General features: G+C 38.8%; 1 protein-coding gene and 1 long non-coding RNA gene across 2 annotated transcripts in view; one reads left to right on the top strand and one right to left on the bottom strand.

Annotated features, from left to right (window-relative positions):
- LOC110158002 (copine-9-like) overlaps positions 1-22,294 on the bottom strand; it is a 229,330-nt gene that overhangs the window by 166,525 nt on the left and 40,511 nt on the right. The gene's annotated exons all lie outside the window — the stretch shown is intronic.
- Positions 15,991-22,190, top strand: LOC129412434 (uncharacterized). The gene is made up of 4 exons (XR_008633730.1): positions 15,991-16,363; positions 18,413-18,553; positions 20,393-20,493; positions 22,087-22,190. It is a non-coding gene; the product is annotated as an uncharacterized LOC129412434 (long non-coding RNA).

Raw genomic sequence — 22,294 nt, 5'->3', positions numbered from 1 at the left:
TTTCAGACTAACCCTTTTTGCTAATGTTTGCCTTTTGTCATCATGGTAACTTCTGAACATTCTACCAACAGAGATGCATGTAGAGTGCCCCCGTATGAAAAAAATAAAATAAAAATTATGAAAGAACTTAAATGTACTTGTTCAAATAAAAATACACTTTAAAAAACACATTAAAAAATGGATGGAAGTTGTACCGGCCAAAAAATAATGCTTAACGAAGAAGAAAAAAAAATATATAAGTCGCACTGGACTAGAAGTCGCATTTTTGGGTGCAAATTTATTTTATAAAATTAGAGAACAAGAACCGACGTTTCATCTTGAAAGGCAAGTTATAGTAACGACAATAGAATAGAGAACAACAGGCTTTTAACACATATGAACAGTTCCTCAGAATTACAGCATAAACAACAGAACAGAACAAGTTTACCAAACTCTCCACCAAATCACTAAATCTATTTAATTCTTCATTCTTGGTGTGACTTCTAACTTTAGCATTTTTGTTTTCTTCATTGCATTTAGAGTATCCTCCGCTTTTTGCCAGGCCCTCATAAGTTTCTCGCTCAGTCCAAACTTTCTTTCTGCTGCTAATTCACTACTTGCAGCAGGATAGTGGTCTCTTTCTGCAGGAGACATGTGCAGTAGAGCGAAGTGACAATGGGACAGGAGTAATTGGAGTAGCAGATACTGGCACACAAGCCTAGAGCGTCCTCTCACGACTGTAAGTGTGAAAATAACGAACATGTGAAATTATATATTTTAATATATAAGTCACACCTGAGTATAAGTCGCAGGACCACCCAAACCATGAAAAAAGTACCAAAAAAGACAGTAACATAAATAAGGCATTATCCGGTTTAGGGACCACCTATTAATAGCTAAGGGCATAATTTAAATCTGTTTTTATAAAGTATTTATAAAGTACTGATGATACTTTTCATTAGCCATTTTAGAGATACTAACGTATATCTGAATAAACCGTAACTAACAATTACCGCTTAGATATATAAATGGTCCATAAAAATCTAATCATACCTTTTTTTAATTTGTACTGCCTTGATTCTGGTTGCCATGGTAATTTCATTGCTAATGGAAATTCACTGTCGTGTCATGCATGTAAAATTTATTTGACTGTATCCCTTATTACTACATTAAATCTGACTCTACCATTGATGTTACAGTCTCCGTCTTTAAACTGGGGCAGACTTCCTCACTTTTGACCGACTTACTATTTAAGAACTACCTTTAAATATTTCATTTTCTCATGCGGAGACTACTCAGCTCCACTCTGTTTCTCTACGCACTGTTTCTTCATTTTTACTATATGAAGTCTGTCCTTGTTTTATAGCTCTATATCTCCTCCACTGCAGTTTTAATGGAGGGGCCCGTCCTCTATAAGCCTGGGGTCAGTGCACTGCTCTGTGGTGCTCTTTTAAAAAGCGTTAGATCATTCTCAAACTGGAGTTCATGACAGAGGGCTCTTAACTCCCCCTTCAGTCAGTCCATGGAGAGACAACACTCCCACTGCCTGAGCTGACTCATGGTCCCACACATTGTAACGCACAGGGTTCTTTAAGTTAACATAGAAGAGCACTACAAAAGCAGCTATTCATATATTGTGCAATCCTGTAATTTTTTTATTTGAAGATATGAACATTTTACAGCTTAAAAGTCTGTACTGAAAATAAGTAAAAGTAACCCAGCGTTACCTGACCACCTCGAACACCTCACTCCACACTCAATAGACTGAAGAGTCGAGAAATAGCTCTTGCCTTAAAATGTGAGATGCATGAAAGAGTAGGCAGTTTAAAGTTAAATCTTAAAGTTAAGGATCAATGAAGGCAAGATAATATTGTAGCCGCAGCTGCCCTGAGGTAGCCTGGTTCATTTCACTTCGTGGAAACCGTCTGACCTTGCAGCAGTAGAATTAGTTCGCTCGATGGTAAGCGGGTACTTTTTTTAAATTTAACCAATCGCTGCTATTTGGAAGTGATGTATGTAAGGCACCACTAATGGGGCTAACTGGTATATTAAGCTTTTCCCAAATCCCCTAGGAAGAAGGGCAATAATGTTTTTCCCCTTGATAAAATTCACCAAACATTCCCTTTGTTCCGACTTTAAATCCTCCATCTTGGGAATAGTTGTCAACACAGAATGTATGGCTTCGTCTACATCCATCACAACTGCTTTGTTTACTGTTGTGCTGTGCCACAAAAGTGACCCAGACAGGTGCTTGAGGTTGAAGTCATGGCTTCACAGCTCTTGACTGCACACATTGGCCAGTGTGTGGTGCGCGGTCTACAACTTCTGGGGTTCTTGCCAACAGTCTAGTGTATTCTCATTCCTGACCTAATCGCTGGGGAGAAATGAAATTGAGCGGAGGCATTAGGTGGCACCAGCCTGGCTTTTCACCATCTGTCCAGCTGACCAAGCACACACTAAAGGCAGGATGGGTGAAGTGTCTTGCCTAAGGATACAACTACAGAACTTTTTTCAAATGGGAATACAGCCACCAACCTTCGGTTTTTGAACATTCTCTAACCACTGTTGTCTAACACAGTTGCGCTGTTACTGATAACTCAAACAAAACAGAACTTAAGTTATGGTGAGGAAACAACATTATAACATGTCTCCAAGAACTTGATTTAGACCAAGAAAGGGCTTTTAAAACTCATAAAATTTGCATTTCTTCATATTTTCTAAATCACAGTGTGATGCTTCTTCAGTTCTAGTCATGGGCTTGAGTCAGGGGCCCGAGGGGTTCACCAGAGTCATGACATTAGTGCTGACACATAGAAACAAACATTCACGCTCACATCCTCTCAACAGACGGAGAAGAGTCACCGTTTTGCCTCACAGTATTTGGACAATGGGAGGTCGACGGTGATGTTTAAAAATGTCCATTTACTTACAGTCAAGAGCACAAGTGACTTTTATTTTAAATTCCAGCTCTTATGAAGTGTACTAAATGAAGTATCATAATAACAAATTACATCAAAATCTGTTCATTCTGGTAACTGTGTGTCAACTAGCTTTATACCATATTTACAACTTAATGAAATCTGAGCCAACTTCCCACTCAAAGCCATATGCAGGGCTCTACTGTTCCAGAATATTTCTAAACGTCGGATATAGCCTGGTCTAATATAACTATCACAGGCCAGCACTACAAATACAATGCATGTAGTTTTCATTTTGCTATAACCAACAGACAATGGCCATAATAAATAATAATAATATTAATAATAATAATAATAACTTAAAGGTTCATTGTGTAACTTTTCTGGTGGAGGGCAAACACTTTTCACCGTGAAGATTGTATTGCTTTGTCTGAATGTTTCACAGTATGGCAGTAATAAACCTTTCTACATTCATGGAGACCAAACCAAACCAAGTTACAGGTTAGATCTGTGGAGAGGCAACCCCGCTCACAGTTAGAATGCCTGTTTTGTAAGTATTTTTGAGCTATAAAACCACCTCTAATTAAATAAATGTAAGGTAAATCTGTTTAATGGCATACTGAAAAATATTACCAGCAGAGAAATTGCATATCCATAGAAAAATGTTATATATATATTTAAATGTGCACTATGTATTTTATTTTAATTTTTATTTTTGACAAGCATAACTCATAAGGGCAATTTCGTCAAATATCAAGTTTACGTCAACACGTATTTGCCATTTCCCCATGTTTCCCTCGTTTGCATATTGCACCTCTATCCGCAGTGCGTGCACACAGCCCTTTGAAGTATATACTCATTTTTCAAAATCTGCAGATCTGCCTTTGAAACGGGCTGATGGGGAGTAGCAGGAGTGTATTGTCTCCACAAGATTTTAATGGCATGAGACACCCATGCACGTCGATAAAAACTCTACCGGCAAATGATGTTATGTAAGGCAAGTGGGCCGCTCCGTAATGCTTTAGACAGCTGCGCAAAACAGATATAAAAGTAGTTTCTGCTCAAGATGAGAATATGAGTCGTAATGGAACAGGATTTTCACCTCTCCATCATAACATGTTTACACAAAAGGAAAAAGGTCATATTCAGATTGGAGAATGATATTAATATGATTTAATGAATTTCTCTATGAGGACACATAGTAGGTAATGTGAGTTAATTGTCTTGCCTGAGGACACAAAAACAGAACTTGGCCCGAGCAGGAATCAGTCCTACAACTTTCTTTTGATAAGCCACTGTCACCCCAATGTGTATTGTCTACTGGTGAAAAAATAAATAAATAAATCAAATGATCTTGCAGATGGTAGCTTTAAAGGTCATATATTGTGTGACTTTTGTGAGCTTTAAGCCGTGTTAGAATGCTGTTACCTCATCAAAAACATACGCAGAGTTGTGTTTTGTTTCATTCACATAATAATAATAATAATCTTTTTATTATTAGTCTGTCTACAGCTCCAAAGCTTAAAATGCCCTGTTCCAATCTGTGATGTCATGAAGTGGTAGTTTTCATGTTAACGGCGGCTACCTTTTGCTTTAGTTCAGTAGAGATTGCCAATTTTAAGTAGCGAGGCTGGCGCCACCTAGTGCCTCCGCTCATTTTCATTTTTCTCCAGCAACTAGGTCAGGAATCAAAATAGAATAGACGGTTTGCAAAAACCCCAGAAGTGCAAGTTCAGGCACCAGCCAATCAGCGAACCATACATTCTGTGTTGTCAATGATTCTCGAGATTGAGGATTTAAAGCCGGAATAAAGAGAATGTTTGGTGAATTTCATCAAGGGAAGAGACGTTATTGCCCTTCTTCCTACGGAATTTGGGAAAAGCTGAATATACCAGTTTGCCCCGTTAGCGGAGCATTACATACGTCATGACCAAATAGGAGCGATTGGTTAAATGATAAAAAGTACCTGCCTACCGTCAAGTGGAAGGCTGCGAGGTCAGATGGTTTCTACAAAGTGAAACAAAGTAAAACCGGCTGATGAATCAGGCTAAATTGCAGGGCTGAAATTATCCAAATGATTCTAGTGAAGGTGTATGGAGTTTAAAAACACAGTGGAGCACTTCCTGTCCTACCACGTGACATCACAAAGAACAACAGTGCTGTCTGAGAGAAGAACTCAGCCTAAATCTGCAGGGTCTGTGTGTTAAACATGTGGGAATGAAACAAAACACAATTCCAGGTATGTTTTTGATGAGGAAACAACATTACCCCATAGATCAGAAAATAGCGTGATATGGGCCCTTTAAATACTATATACAACTTAATGAAATAAGTTGCATACATATCGGACTGAAGAATGATAATATGAATTCCACTGTGCAAAGTTATGGATCATTACAACATATTTGTACACTATGGGAACACATTATTTCCCAACCGCTCCAAATCTCATCAGAGCTTAAAGTCTGAGGAATTTGAAATCTCTCGGAGTAAAACACTACAGTTATTCATATGTATCCAAGGGTAATGATATTGTAGTCGAGGTCGCACATGCTCAGAATACTGTCTATATAAGTTAGAATGTGGACCACCGTGGAATGAACAATCCTGGAGGAGGGGTCATTGACAGTACTGCTGTTGATCTTGGCCTTAAGACTGAGCGTTAAGGTTACAGGCAGGTCTCAGCTCATTATTAGAGGTCACTGGATTGTAAATCAATGCCACTACCAGGTTATTTGTCCCATTGTTCTACCATGTGTTGTGAGAGGAGAAAGGGTCGCGCAGCAATAGTATCTCTATAGAAACTAGTCAATGATTAGAGGTAAACGATGCGGTGATTTAAAACTGCAACAGTACATAATGCTTGGAGTGATTAGAAATGTATTTTTAAAGAAAACCTATTGAACTTGTGTCTGCTATATAGCTATAATCTATGACATCATTATGTTATAATTAGGGATGTAACAATAACCAAAATATTGTGATATCGTATCATCAAAGTTCTCACAATAATATCGTGGACCATCACAATATATATCGAATTACAAGTCTCTTTGGTTAAATTAAGAGTTATGGTGCAGCGATAGTTAAAAAAAAAAAAAAAAAGACAGGGGGATCTACATAGACCATGATCCTTTGCTCCATTTCAGTGTAGACTACAAGTAGAGGGCAGTACAGTTCTAAGCACTTTTAAGTCTTAGATCATTGGGTTAAGTCTTGTCAAGGCGTTTTAAGGGGAAAAAGTAGCATATTAACAGTTTTGTTTGCCTCCACAAAAATATCGCAATAAATATCGTACCGTGAGATGTACGTCGTGAAAATATTGTACCGAGAGATTTGGATATTGTTACATTGCTAATCTTGAGCTTCCCCACGATATCGCAATAAGGTAGGTATGAACATAGGGATACACACTTGGATATTGTTACAGCCCTTGTTATAATTTTAACATTTAAAAATTATAATTATAAATAATTATAATGGCAGCAGACATCATCAAAACACAACAAAGATTTGCTAACTCCGATGGATATCTTTTTGTAACCCATTTGTACCAAAATGACTATGCAACACTACCGAATTCTACGTGTATCACAAATTAAGAAAATAAAACTGGAGGACAAAGTAAGTACACAGCAGTGAGTGTATGCCATTGCCGGCGGACTGATTGGCAATATGTTGTCTTGAAAATAAGCAATTAAGGATTGCTGACACCTGCACAAATAACTCCAAATACAACTTCTGTTGAGTAAATGGTGAGGGGAAACAAATACAACATGGTTAAAAGCTGTGAAAAGTCAATTTCACAGAATAGGTCTGATTGAATTCTAATACTGTATGCTCTTAGTTTTAGCTGTATATTCCCACTGTCTGGAGCAAAACAAAACAAGATTAATTTATGGCTTTTTTTAAACCTTTTGTGAGACTGTCAGGTAAAATAAATTAAAACAACAAAAGTACTGTAGGTAGTGCCTTATCAAAGGACATGACAGCAGTATGCACCTGTGGAATCATCAAACTATGGGCCAATAGAGCTGAGAGTTCTACCAACTATTCCAAAACTTTGAACCACTAACCTCCAGCTCAGTGGAAAAACAATACCAACTAAGCCACTAACACATTTAAAAGGTCCTATATTATGCAACATTTCCTCGTTAAAACCATATCTGGAATAGTGTTTTGCCTAAATATGCAGGATTTGTGTGTTAAACATGTGTGAATGAAACAAAACTCCAGGTATGTTTGTGATGAGGAAACAACATTACAACTTAGATCAGAAAACGGCATAATATGGGCCCTTAAGACAAACTTCCAGCGTACCATGATACAACCAAGATCCAAAGTAACCAAAATACTATAAAAGCAAAAATACTGAAAAGACAGTAGAAGCTTCAGAGGCTGTATTTCAGCAACCTTCAAAGTCTGACACTGGGTTGCACACTTTCCCCAAATTCAGCACGAAGCCAGCAACTTGTGAGACAGCTCTTTTAAAACACTGCTGCTGCTGTGCAAGAAGACTCACTTGAACTTTATAGTCAGGACTGAGACGTGAATTACACTGTAAAGTTTTCAAAGTAATTTTATCCCAGGAGAATGGACAAGAGATCATTTACTGTTCTCAAGGATATCAACTAAATATGGAGAAATATGAATCAAAATTGGCTCGGTATTGTTAGCAAGGACACATATTTTTGACAAATTTGCTTTTTTGAGCTGGAGTTGTACTTTGCTTCATTCACTCTTGTTTCATTATTGTACTAATCCAAAGTCATTTTTCTCAGAGAACACCAAAATGCTCTGTTTGCATTTTGCCATATTGTTGCATCATAGGTAAAAATCTAATATTGTGATTTTTATTTCACATTTATTTATGAGGTCCCGCTGAGATTCAGAATCTCAGTCTACGTTTATATTATGATGGTCTGAACAGAACATGCAAAAGTGGCGTTGCATCTTCACTTTTTATTCCGTGTTGAAACAAACGTTTTTGGGAGGAAATCTGTGTGCATACAGTGACGCAAAAGTGTGTGGCAATTCGACTGGGTATGCATGCCATCCGACATGTTTCTGTGTACTGTATGAATGTGATGTAAACGTGTACGTGACGTGAGCAGATCAGACCAGAGTTTTGTGTAGACGAAAACACTATGGCGGAGCATATTCAACTTTTCCACTCTGGAGGGTTGTTTTAGATTTTTGTGCTTTTAAACCCCAAAAACGCTGTCACCATTAAAACGAAAGGCACTTCTGATAAAATATTTTGTCGTTTTTACCAGCAAACGTTCTTGTGTAAACAGGTCCTCAGTTTCAAGAGAGACATGGCCAACTGAGCAGTCAACACAATCAATACAAAACAGTAAAATCACAAAATATCACAATATAAAACCAATGTAGAACTTTCAAGATAAACACACATCTCTCGGTCATTGGCCATCTCTGTTTTCATACAATTTAAGATCTTTCTGTAAATGAGTCCAAGAAAAGGCAGATTTTCCCAGCTCAGAGAGGCACCGAGGCACAATGAAAAGTAATGTAATAATCAAGAGCTGAACTTCTCCTGCACATTTTTTAAGGTTCTTTTCAAATTGATCATTGTTCAGAACGAAGCCAGCTCTTGTGAGGCAGCACTTTAAAACACTGCTGCTGCTGCTGCTGCTGAGCCAGAAGACTCACTTGAACTTAAGTTTTATAGTTGGGACTGAGAGACAAGAATTACACTATAGACTGTTCAATGCAGTTTTACTCCAGGAGAATGGACAAAAGAGACAAAGGATGCACTGATTCAGCTTTTTCAGTTCTGATATCAAGGTGCATTGTGTAACTTTTTTGGTGGAGGGCCCATCAAATGCTTTTCTCCGTGGAGATGTTATTGCTTTGTCTGGAATTTTTCACTGTATGGTATTAAACCTTTCTATCTTCAGGGAGACTAAACGACGCCAAGTTATAAGTCAGCTCTGTGGAGAGGCAACACCACTCACCACTGTTTTTATTTGTTTTTGAGCTATAAAACGACTTGTAATTTAATAAATGTAAGGTAGAACTGTTTAATGTCATACTGTGGAATATTCTAGGCAGAGCAATGACATATCCATAGAAAGAAGCCGGTGACCCTCCACTAGAAAAGTTACACAATGCAACTTTAAATATCTGCTGATACTTTACTGAAACTTTATTTTCCTGAAAACAAGAAATATTGTATGACAAAATACAGAGTATTTTGAAGCTCTTATTTACCTCTCAGATATTTACAGAACTTCATATTAACATTTCAAACATTTTCTGGACCAACTATGAAGTAAATACCGTAATTTCCCGACTATTGAGCGCACCTGAATATAAGCCGCATCAACAAAATTGTAAAATTGTACATATATCGGCCACACCTGAATATAAGCCGCAGGTGTCCACGTCTTTGAGAACATTTTCAAGTTTGGGCCGTCTGCTTTTATCATCTCTGAAAGCTTTTGTCGTCTTTTTGCAGTGAGTCAGTTCGCATGACTCTCTGTTTCCTTCTTCCACAGCCACATCAGTCGCCTTTAAATTAAAAGCTGCATCATTTGGATTTCTTCGTATGTTTTCCATGAAGAGTGTGTGTGTATGAAGCGCAAAATAACTGTTCAAAACACAATCAAACAGCATCTTCCTTGGTGCATTACCCCCGTCTCTGCCCATGCTCTACTGCGCATGTCTCCTGTAGAAAGAGCTTCTGTCCTGTCTGTATCATGTCTGTGTCTTGGAGGATTTCAGCAGATTTCAGGCTCTCTTGGGGGCGGGGATAGTCAGGTATGAGTGGGTGTCAGGCTACTGAAGTTTGAGGCGTTTCTTCTTGTTATTTGCACCCCCATGTGCTTTTAAGACGGGTAAGACGTATCCCCCTCACTAATGTTCATTTAGCATCATAACTTACTTCTCTTCTCTTACTTATCACATGGCTATAAACTGTTTTAGTGTGCTGATAAAATCGCTAGCAAACGTTGCACCTTCATGTTTCATGTGTTAACCGCACAGACAGCGGTGTTTTCTGCACTCAGGCTGCGTGTATCCGCTGTGTTGCCAAACCATAGACCAGAAATATGAACGGACAATGTGCCAAACAAAGAATGTGTCCATATATTAGCTGCATCGTTGTATAAGCTGCAGGGTTCAAAGTGTGAGGAAAAAAGTAGTGGCTTATAGTCCGGAAATTACAGTAGTGTTATTACATCAATTTATAGGCCCAACAAGGATTTCAGCAGAACCATTTCTTCATGGAATGGCGCCGATATTCAATATCAGTATCAGCATCAGTGCGTCCCTCATAGAAGAGACCATTTTCTGTTCTCTAGGATACCAACTAAACATGGAGAATTATGAACCAAAATTAGCTTGGTATGCAAATTTTGTTATTATTGCGTAGTTGGGAGGAGAGCAGTGAGGCTGTTTGCTAGGCGTATTTGCATGTTTACAGTCACACCTCCAGTGATTAGCGCGAGCACAGATGGTCAGTATCTGTTGAGCGCAGCTTGATATTTGATAAGTCCATCCTGAGGGACTAAGCCATGCACAGTTAACACACCACTGGACCACACCAACGCTTTATACCACGGAGGAGTATGAGACTGCTGCTGGGAATGGTTTGCAAATCACTTAAAATGGTAAATGTAGATTTGATTTTCAAATTGTGATTTCTGAAAGCGAGAATGTCAAAATATTTGCTTTGTTTGTAGATAGAAATTCAAGCAGCACTTTCATCTTCAAAGACTTCTGATTTTGACACAGGCGAATGGATTTGAGAGAACTACCATCAATAGTAGTGTAGGCCTAAATATTTTTTTTTATAATTGTTGCATGCTGTATTTAAAATAATCCATCCAAATGTCTGAGTAATTTGATTTAAAACACTAGTATGACCCACTGGAATCATAGCTCATGACTATATAGCAGATCGAAGCATAGTATGTCCAATCTCTAGGGATGTAACAGTCAGCGAAATATTGTGATATTGTATCATCAGAGTTGTCACAATAATATCGTGGACCATCACAATATATGCGAATTACAAGTCTCTTTGCTTAAATTAAGAGTTATGGTGCAGGAATAGCTAATAAAAATAAAAAAAAAAAAGACAGAGGGAACTACATAGACCATAATCCTTTGCTCCATTTCAGTGTAGATTATAATAGATAATAGAAATAACAGTTTTAAGCACTTTTGAGTCTTAGTTCTTTTAGATTAAGGCTTGTCAAGGCATTTTAAGAGGAAAAAATAGCGTATTCTCAGTTTTGTTAGCATCTACAAAATATCACAATTAGAGCCCGACCGATATGGATTTTGCTGTGGCCGATATTAAACCGATATAATGTCAGTTGGAGCTGCCGATAGCCGATATAATCACCGATATATTTAGTGATGTAAAAATTCACTGTAAATGTTGAATTGTTTAGAAAACTTAGGTTTGGCTCTGGTGGATTTTAAATTGGGTTTATTTAGGCAACATTTATTGTTATTCTGCCTCTTTACATCATATTTACAGACAGTAGTTCGGCTTAGTGACAGTCTTCCTGAACATGTGAGACAGGCCTCTTCTGTGACACTGTTTAAATCCAGGCTCAAAACATTTCTGTTTAACTGTGCATATCTGAAAGGTTTTCATTCCGCACTCTTCTCTCAATTTATGTCTCTCTTTTTAAATTTAATCTTCATGATTATTTATGTTTTGAGTTTTTATTATGATTTTAATGTATTTCTTATTCTGTAAAGCACTTTGAATTACTTTGTGTACGAATTGGCTATACAAAATAACTTTTGCCTTGCATTTTTGCATCACATTCTAGACACTAGTGATGGGTATTCCAGTTCTTTTTAGAGAACCGGCTCTTTTGGCTCGGCTCACTAAAAGCTGCTGGTTCTTTTGGCTCCCAAGCGGCTCTTCAGATTGTTTTGTTGCAAGCAGGACTAAAGCACGTCTAAAGCAGGACTGAATCAGGACTGAACCAGGTCTAAACCAGGACTGAAAAAGGACTAAACCGGGACTTATTTATTTTATGCTAAACTACAGTCAAATATGCTCGTTTTTTGTTTTTTTTTTTTTTTTCTTTTTTAAATCCTACGTACACGCAAATTTCTCAAAGTTTCATTTTTAGCCGCTGTCAAACCACGAATCTGCACGCGGCGTGAAGAGAAAAAAAGTGAGAGAAAGAGAAAACACGGCTCCCAATAAGGATCAGGCTCCCGTCGTTCCCTTTAAAGAGCCGGTTCTAAGAGTCATTTCGTTCGCGACGGACCCATAACTAGTAAAGAAAGTAGCGCTATTAGCCTTTAGCCGTAAATACGTGCGCGCCGCGGTAATTAATTATATGCGCAAATGTCGTAATTCACACGTCTGTTCACAGCTCATTTACATATCAGTGCAGGTCCAGTAGCAAATATACGGCCAATATAGTCACTTTAGAACAGACCAATAGAAAACAGTCTGTTTATGTGCGGGAGCTACAGCAGCTAACCCATAACAAATGACCAAAAACTAGCTTCAGAGTCGACATATTTCCAACACTCACCGCTCATACAGGCTCCTCCTCACATCACAAATCTGCACTAATAAATGTCCTTTTAATCCAGACTCAAACCGATTGTCCGTAAAAAGAATAATAATAAAGAATAATCTCAGTGTTTGGATCTGTGTCTGCAGGTGTAAACAAACACACGTGAGTGACGCCACTCTGTGGTGTGTTCAAGGACAGTACGGACACACACAAATGACTCCGTAGATAAATACTGATGTGGAGCCACATATTAGGACATTTATCTGTCTGTAAATTGGATTAAATGAACAGAATGTAGAGAGTCTAAGCTTTATAACGAGGTATAACATGCCCACGTGAAATATCGGCCCCTATCAGCAAGCATATCGGCCGATAGCCGATATGCCTAAAGTTGCCCATATCAGCCGATAATATCGGCCAACCGATATATCAGGTCGGGCTCTAATCACAATAAATATCATGTCGTGAGATGTATATCGTGAAAATATCGTACTGAGAGATTTGGATATTGTTACATCGTGAGCCTTCACCATATCTTGAGCTTCCCCATGATATCACAATAAATATCATACCGTGAGGTTCATACCGTGACGATATCATATTGTGAGACGTGGATATCTTTACACCCCTACCAATCACAACTAATTTTCATAAATCTATTTTTAAACGCAGTCTCTGAATTTCTTATTTCCTGATGTACATTTGAGTGAGTCATTCTAACCTACATGAACCTCTGTTTTAAAAAATGTTGAAGAATTGACTTTCTACAATATGTGGTGCACAGTGTGTTGATAAATACGAAAAATGTATAAAGTAATTAATAATATGAAAGGAGAAATATTCAGAGCCAGCCTCCAAGTGCATTTCATTAACTTTAAAGCAATGGCTCCATTAATTACACAATATGTACCAAGCTCCTCTCACTTGTACTGGATGTAAACACACCACCTTGACTGAGGGTGACAATGACAACGGCAAGCATGGAGGGCCAAATTAAATTAACATCAAATATTTACTGATACGATTGTATAGACAAACAGCTGTCACATACGTTTATTGTTAGGAAGGACAAATAGGCCAAATTGACATATCTTTCAACTATGTTTGTTGCCTCCTCGCCAAATACATACCTGGAGTTGTATTTTGCTTCATTCACTGTCGTATTAATCTATCCAAAGATTCAATCCAAAGTCATTTTCTCATTTTCTCTTTGCCCATCTTATTGTGTCACGGATAAAATCTAGACACTTCTGCAAAGTTAAATAAACCATCATTAGACTCATTCTACAGTCAAAGTTTTGTCACAACAAATGCATGACTGTATTAGTCTATTTGTTTTTCTAATTGTTCATTCTCGTTGCTAACAGCAGAGGGAGCTCCAATGCCTAAATACCACATTGGAAACTGAGGTGTAAATTATAAAGTGTATTTTGTAAATTAATTATGTTAGAAAATGTCAAATAATAATCCCAAGGTGACCAAAAGCATATTCAAAGGGCCCATATTACGCTTTTTTCTGATCTGTTATGATGTTGTTTCTTCATCACAAACATACCTGGAGTTGTGTTATGTTGCATTCACGTAAATCCTGCGTATTTAATCTGTATGTGCTCCACTGTGTTTTAAAACTCCACACACCTTCACAAGAAACATTTGGATGATTTCAGCCCTCGAATTGCTTATTTCTAGTGAACAAAAAGCAGCTGTTACCTTGAAAACTACTGCTAAATGACATTTCCCAAAGGTGGAACAGGGCATTTTGAGCTTTGGAGATGTCAAGGATTACTCAGACATTTGTGAATGAAACAAAATACAACTCCAGGTATGTTTGTAATGATGGAATATTACAACATGTTTTAAAGCTCACAAGACTGAATTTTGTGTAATGTAGGAGAATTAAAACTACAAGAATGTATAATATATATTATTTTTAAAAAGTCATAAATCATCCGAAGATTTGTTTGCTCTTGAAAGCAGAATGACGGGGCGAAATGGTGTTTTCCGTAGCACATAGGCGCGTGCATTGATTGCTGGGTGTTGCGTGGTGGTTTGAGTGGGCAGGTAGGGAAGGCAGCGGTAATTTGATGGCGGACTAACAGAAAGTGAAATTAAATTTACACAATGATAAAGGCGAGGTGAGACAACGTCCCCAAGGACACGCTCTGAGTCATCCATAAATGAGATGAGGAGCTGAGTGTGGCGTTCATAGAGACACATGCCTTCACAGGAGCAGCACAAGACACAATAAGTGCAAAGGATTTTATTACATTGACTATTTCTGATATTAGTTTGTTTTAGGCAGTAGCAGTAATGTTAGTAGTAGTATTACTGAAATTAGGGGAGTTAAATTAGCACTATTTTGATCTAACCATATCTAATTGTCAGTCATTAATATGAGCCTTTTTAAAGCAGACGTATTATGCCAAATCAACTCTTCAGAGCTTGTAACCTTATTATAGTTGCTTCCCCTCACCATACTTACCCAGAGTTGTATTTGGAGTGATTCGTGCATGTTTGAGTAATCTTTAATTGCTTATTTTCAAGACGCCATATTGCCATTTAATAACTCTTTTCAACACCACCAAGCATATGTCCACTGCGATGTACTTACTTTTCCAATTTTCCGTCACATTTTGGTACAAATTAAAAAGAATCTGCGATTATTCATACGAGGCAGATTTTCATTCTCGGCTCGTACGCAGATATATATATATATACTACAGTATATATATATATATATATACTACAGTATATAGCAGACGCAATCACAATAGGTCTTAAACTCAAGTCTACAGCCAATCTTTTTTCAGTAAACTATTTATTTTGTGTTAAATGGCATTGTCCTGTTAAGGTTTAGTACTACTTTTTGGTAGTTTAATAGTAGTAATAATGCATTTGCAGCTGAAGATGTACACAACATCCCCATCAGAATCATGAGCAAAAGGGTTTAGACTCAAATCAAAATTTGTTATAATCCCAGATGACATTAAACAATATTTCACAAGAATTCCATAAATGTCTGCATGGAATTCTTTATGAATTATGATTGAAAGCCATACTAAATTCCTCATGGGTTGGTACAAGGAAAAAAGGAGGATTTTCTTCACAAAGAATTCATGTCTAATCCATTATAGCTCTTTAATAAGGACACTACAGTACTTATTCTATTCAGTGCTCAATAACTGGATCCCAGTGAAGTCAGTTGTTTCAAACAATTTTTTTTATTATTGCCTGATTCATCAGCTGGTTTCACTTCGTAGAAACTGTCTGACCTTGCAGCATTAGGATTCATTTGCTAGACGGTAAGTGGGTACTTTTTTATTTAACCAATTGCTATTATTCGGTCGTGACATATGTAATGCGCCGCTAACGGGGCTAACTGGTATATTAAGCTTTTCCAAAATCCCGTAGGAAGAAGGGCAATAACAACTTTCCCCTTGATAAAATTCACCAAACATTCTCTTTGTTCCAGCTTTAAATCCTCGATCTTGGGAATTGTTGCCAACACAGAATATATGGCTCTTCGCTGGTTCTTGCAAACCATCTAGACATGAGCCTGCTTACAAGTCTCCATCATTTTTTGTTAAGTTATTCCACTGCTTGGACCATATCCTGGCATGGGGCAAAGAAAGCATGGACCACTCAGATTACCACAGCACACAACTAATCATTATTAAAACAGAAGGAAAGCGATCTGAATGACTTAGCCACAATGTGCGCACATGTTACGGATGGATTGTATATGAGAATGTACGGCTTGCATTGCATACTACTTCTGCATGCTTTTTTCTTGTCTTTTTTTCCCCCCAATTAGGGTAAGCGTGCTGGTGGGGGCTCCAAAGGCAAACACATCCCAGCCGGGGATCGTGGAGGCAGGGGCTGTCTACTACTGCCCTTGGCCTGGACAGACTGACAGCTGCAGACAGATACCTTTTGACAATGCAAGTGAGTAGTACAACATTTTAATTAACCATTTTGGGCTAACTTTTTACTGTTTCTATGGGCACTTTGTGGTTTGATCCTGATTCTGTCGTATTATAGTCTTGTTTTGGTCCTGTTTTAGTTCCGGATTTAGTCCCCGTTCAGTCCCAATTTTGATACAGCCTGTGTGCAAGAAAGAAAGAACAGTGATCTGCATTCAGTTGCCATGGGGTTTGTACCCCAGATGCCCTTCCTCATGCATCTGTCTCCATATTTAGGCTTGGGACCGGCACAATTGGTACTCTGGTCTCTTGTGATCGCTGGCTTCTTTTTATTTTGGCCAGTCTTTGGTCTTCTATCACCTGGATATAATAGTTTAGCAATATATAACAGATTTGAGAGCTTTATTGGAAAAGTAGCCATAAAATTTTATTGGTTTACGCTTGGTTTTGGTCTATAAACTCCAAGGATGGATCATGCCCAAAATGTCTGTCTGGTATGTTCAAGTATATATGTTAATACTAGTATCATGTAAAGTTGGCAGACACAATGATTGAGATAAAACATATGGGGCTCTTTAACTTCATCTCATAAAAAGGTGCTTAGTTTTGTGTTGATTACGCCTGTCTATTTATTATCATCAGTGTCTCTCACGCACTCCTTTCCATGTAAGTGTGTGCATGAGATAGAGGGAGAGGGAGATAGAGGGGGAGAGAGAAAGAGAGACAGAGGGAGAGAGAGAGAGAGAGTAGGGAGACAATGTGAGACCAGAAGGGGGGGTAACTGTATGCACATGGGAATTTAGTCCCCTTTAGATGAAAAAGGGGTGAGGTCTGCTTTTTATTAGATGCTGCAAAATGCATCTGTGTCTCTTTTTCTTTCTCTGTTCTCCATCTTTCTATTTTTATCATTTTCTATAGGCTTTTTAGATTAAAACTTTCTCGGTACTATATGTTGTCATGTTGTTTGTTGTTTGTTGTTAGTTGACAGAACTGTCTTCGCTCTCTGATGGGAACCTTACTAGCTCCAAGTCTGCCAGGAAAACATATTGGCGACATATTGTCAGTAAACGCCAATAAATCAGATATGTGTAGAATAGTAGGAACAGGTTTCAGATGTTGAATTTGCTATGGTAGCAGACTCTGGTGGCAACAGTAGCCAGTAAGTATTTGAAACATGTAAGTCAAGGTGTTTAGTTTTTATATGTAACTTCTTCAGAGATGTTTCTTAAAGTCGTAACGACAAATCATCTGCCCCTTGTGTACGATGATTTACATATTGATTTACTTTTCTTTTTACATCAGATGCTCTGTTGCGCTGTGTTGAAATACAAAGTTAGTTAGCTTAAAGTTAAAGGTGCGCTGTTATTTTTCTGTTTTTCCACCTTTTATTAGCCAGGCTGGTGCCACCTAGTGCCTCCGCTCAATTTAATTTATCTTCAGTGACTAGGTCAGGAATCAGAATACACTAGACGGTTTGCAAAAACCCCGGAAGTGCAAGTTCGGGCACCAGCCAATCAGCGAAGAGCCATACATTCTCTGTTGACAAAGATTCCCAAAATCGAGGATTTAAAGCCAGAACAAAGAGAATATTTGGTGAATTTTATCGGGGGGGGGGGTCCTTCTTCCTACGGGATTTGGGAAAAGCCTAATATACCAGTTAGCCCCGTTAGCGGTGCATTACATACATCATGACCAAATAGCAGCAATTGGTTAAATTAAATGGTACCCTCCTATCGTCGAGCGAACAAATCCTAATGCTGTGAAGTGAGACCGGCTGATGAACCAGGCTAACTGTTTGTGTCCATGAAGATGTGATTGTTTGAACAAGTAGTTCAGATCTGCAGGGAGACAAGCATCACATTAAGAAGGCACATTTTTCAAGGCATTATAAACACACAATTAATAAAAAACGATGGGACTTATCTCAATGGGGACAACAGGTGCCAGACCCTCTCCTGGAATAGTTTCTTTAATATTGAATCCAGAGCATCAAGGTCAAAGTAGTGTCACCAATTATTCCTAACTTTGACCAGTTTCTCTTTCCTTTTTTACTTTCTCTCTTGATGTAAAGTGCTCATACTATATTGGCAGTTTTAGTAGACCAAGGACTAAACACTAAAGATGTGAGAATGGAAAGCGCGGGAGGTGCTGGATGATTGATGATAGTGGCCACGCTGGTTTTGTCTACAGTTTCACGGAGCCATTAAAACAGGTAGATGTATTCATTGTTGTAAAAATGTGCAGGACTGGTGACCATCTGTGCGTACTGTTACTGTAGTGCCTCCACTGCATGCGTCAGCTTCACGTGGGTCCAATTATGTGAGCTGGCGTACCTGAGGGGTGCGCGGCCACAGTGACGTTAGGCAGAAGCCACGCCACTCTGAGCTGCTGGGGGTGGGGGAGGGGTATAAACGGTCACACCTCCAAAAAGGGGCCAGATAGATTTCACATGGGTCATAGAGAGATCTGAGGCTTGTGTTGTACATTCTGACTTAGCTGCTTTCAATAAATGGTTTATAGTGTTATACTGGTGTATTCAGATCCTTGAGTGACACAGGTGGAGTGTGTTGCTCAAAGGCACACATACATACCAGTGTTGATCTGTTGTTTTCTGATTCTTTTATGTGCTTTTTAGTGAGCAGTGTTTCCCTTTCACTTGTGTCCCTCTACATTTATCGACACATCTTTATCCTAACTAAGAGTACGCTGTGACCGGCTACAAATAGCTTTACGTACAAAATAACCATCTGAAAAATACAAATCAGTTATTAAATTTTGCATATACATTACCGGTGTAAAAGTTTTAGAACAACCTGATTTTTCCAGTCATTTATTGCAATTCAAGTCGTGCAAGTCCAATGAAGAGCTTGAAATGGTACGAAGGTAAGAACTGAACAGCCAGAGGTTAAGAAAAAAGATAAAAGATAACAAAACACAAGTCCAAGCTCTGCCAAAACTACCTCAGGAAAAAAGAACAAGATGGTGAGCTTGAAAACACGGAGTGTCCAACACAGTCTCCAGACGAAAACCCCATCGAGCTGGTTTGGGATGAACTAGACAGAAGAGTGAAAGCCAAGCACCCTACAAGTGCCACACATTTATGGGAACTTCTGCAACAAACTTGGGAAGAACTTTCTGAAGAATATTTGATTTCTATTGTAAAAAGAACAAGCCATGAGTGTGTTCAGCTGTTATATCTGCCAAAGGTGGACACTTTCATGAATCAAAAGTTTAGAATATGTTTTGGTCAACAGTAAACGTGGTGTTCTAAAATATTTGACCAGTAGTGTAAATTTTTTGCATAGATCTACTAAGGCATTTATGAGGAGAGCGCCCCGAAACATGCACTTTGACATTGGGTCTTTTACATAGTTCATTTTTTGTAAATAGATATAATATTGTACCACAGTGACCTTATAAATTTGGTCTTAAATGGGATGTTTTCTGAGTCGGCCTCCTTCTTTTGACCACTTTGGCCAGTTTCCCCACTCTCCTAAATAATGAAATCAGAATACATACTCCATAATGCAAAAGTTTATTACTACAAGTCCAACAGGAAGTGAGTCGATTTGTGCAAATTAAGTGTTTATTGGTGAACGCTCTCTGTAGCAATAACATCGTCCGTCTAGGATTTAAAGACACTGGAAAATCTCTCCAACAAAGTGAAGACACATTGAACCAGGCCAAACGTGACACTTTATTGTGGAGTGTTTGTGGATATGAACTTCATGTGTGCGTTGGATGCTGGAAAGGTTTAATGCTGCAGGCTCTTTTAGGTTTAGTGTTGTTCTATTTTATGAGAAAGTTCCAAAACTCGTATCCCCAGCAAATGCCTGTCTCTGGGGGCATATGTTGTTTTTGATGTTTGTTGCACACAGACCTCTTTAAAGATGTTTTGCTATGCCTTATCGGGGACAACTGTTTTCCATCTAAACTGCTCGGTCTCTCCTCCAGGCCACAGTCAATATCAGCTTTTTATAGGCTCTATTATGAAATGTCTTTTGCTCTGGTCTGGTTTTATTGTGCTCGTTTCCGCTCTGTGTGTCTGCAGATAACCGAATGATAAAGGTAAACGGCACTCGGGAGCCACTGGAATTCAAGTCTCATCAGTGGTTTGGGGCTTCGGTCAGGACGCACAGAGAGAAAGTAGTGGTGAGTAGATTTGGATATCACATTACAGTTATTCTAGGTCACTATTTAAATTATATTACCTTTCAAGTACCTTTGTGTTGTCTTCAAATGGTAACTTATTCTGAAAGTTCACTCCATGATTGCTGAATCCACCTGTCACTCAATTACAATATGACAGAGGCAAAGCTACAGCACTGAATCCAGTGTTGCATCGATTAATCTGAATAATTGTGACAAGTTCACTCTTAAAATATCATAATCGTATTTTAATCATCGCTAATCGTTAACTGAACTTCAAGCTGAAAATCATTTTTGAATGTTTTGTGGACCAGCATTATAACAGATGAGTCATACCCTCCATTTATCTGCCAAAACTGAAAAAAAAAAAAATGTTAATGTATTAATCTTGCATAGATTGGATGTAGTTTACTTTTTTATTTTAGTCTGCTGTAGAATTTTCTGTTAATTTCAGGCAAATAATTCCTTCCTATTTTGAAGGTATTTGTGAGGAGGTCCTTTCCCCACTGAAAAGATAATATTTTGATAGCCATAGTTTGAAATCCATGAATAGCTTTGTATGTTTTTATAGATTAAAACTATAAAAAAAACATTATTTTGATTCTTATCCTTTTAAACATACGACCAGTTACTGCCTGGCTGTTTAACTCTCTGCTACAGTGATATACTAATCCGTGTATCATTCGTTCATTCGTTTTTCAATATAAAACCAAAAATAAGAAAACGAAAAAACAACTGTTTTCTTCGTTATTTGTCTCCAAAACCAAAATGAAAAAACGGATAACTATTCGTTTTTTCAGTTTTCGAACGGCCCAGTCTCAGTAGCGCTCTGGTCCCGGTCTGGTCCCGGTCTGGTCCCGGACCTGGTCCATTTGAACCAAAAGCTCTTAGTTCGATTCATTTTCATTGGTCTGAATGCGTCAGTCGGATGCTTTGCACCACCTCGGAACCAGCCGCGGTTCTTGAGCGCGGAGGACCAGAGCCGCTCTGTCCCGGTCTCAGTCCTGCTCTGGTCTCGGTCTGGTCTTGGACCTGGATCCGTCCTGATTCAGTCCGTATGCGGTGAGACTGGGACCAGACCGGGACCAGAGCGGGCCTGAGACCGAGACCGAGACAAGACCAGGACCAGACCGGGACCAGACCGGAGGCTCAGAGCCCACGGCAGGGCCGGAGCTCGAAGCTAAGGCTCGGACCCCGTGGAGGCCCGAGTCAAAGTCAAAGCTCGGAGTCCGCCCTGGTCCCGGTCTGGTCCCGGTCTCAGTCCCGCTCTGGTCTCGGACCTGGATCAGTCCTAGTTCAGTCCGTACCCGGTGCAAAAGTCCGGCATCGCAGTCACGGAAGTCACGTAAACGGGAAACGGCCGTTATCCGTTTTTTCCATTCTTCATTTAAACACAAAATCGAAAACTGAAAAAAACGAATCGTTATCCATTTTTTTTCATTTTGGTTTTGGAGACAAATAACGAAGAAAACAGTTGTTTTTTTGTTTTCTTATTTTTGGTTTTATATTGAAAAACGATATTGAAAAACGAATGAACGAATGATACACGGATTTATACTAAATACATTGTGTGTTTTGTGTGTTTTCTGTGTCTAGGCGTGTGCCCCTCTGTACCACTGGCGCACGGTGAAGCTGGGCGGGGAGCAGGACCCGGTGGGGACCTGTTATGTGGCAGTGCAGAACTTCAGCGCCTACGCAGAATACTCCCCCTGCAGAACCAGTCAGTCTACGTCTGCCTCGTCTCAAATTCTCTGCCCCCTTTCCTCTCTATCCTCAGCTGCAAATACCATCTCTCAGCCTGAAT

The sequence above is a fragment of the Boleophthalmus pectinirostris genome, unplaced genomic scaffold (genome assembly GCF_026225935.1).
Source record: "Boleophthalmus pectinirostris isolate CB_2022bp ecotype Guang Dong unplaced genomic scaffold, ASM2622593v1 HiC_scaffold_8, whole genome shotgun sequence".
Lineage (NCBI taxonomy): Eukaryota > Metazoa > Chordata > Actinopteri > Gobiiformes > Gobiidae > Boleophthalmus > Boleophthalmus pectinirostris.
Note: the sequence above shows the minus strand (reverse complement) of the source record. Positions and strands in the feature narration are given on the sequence as shown.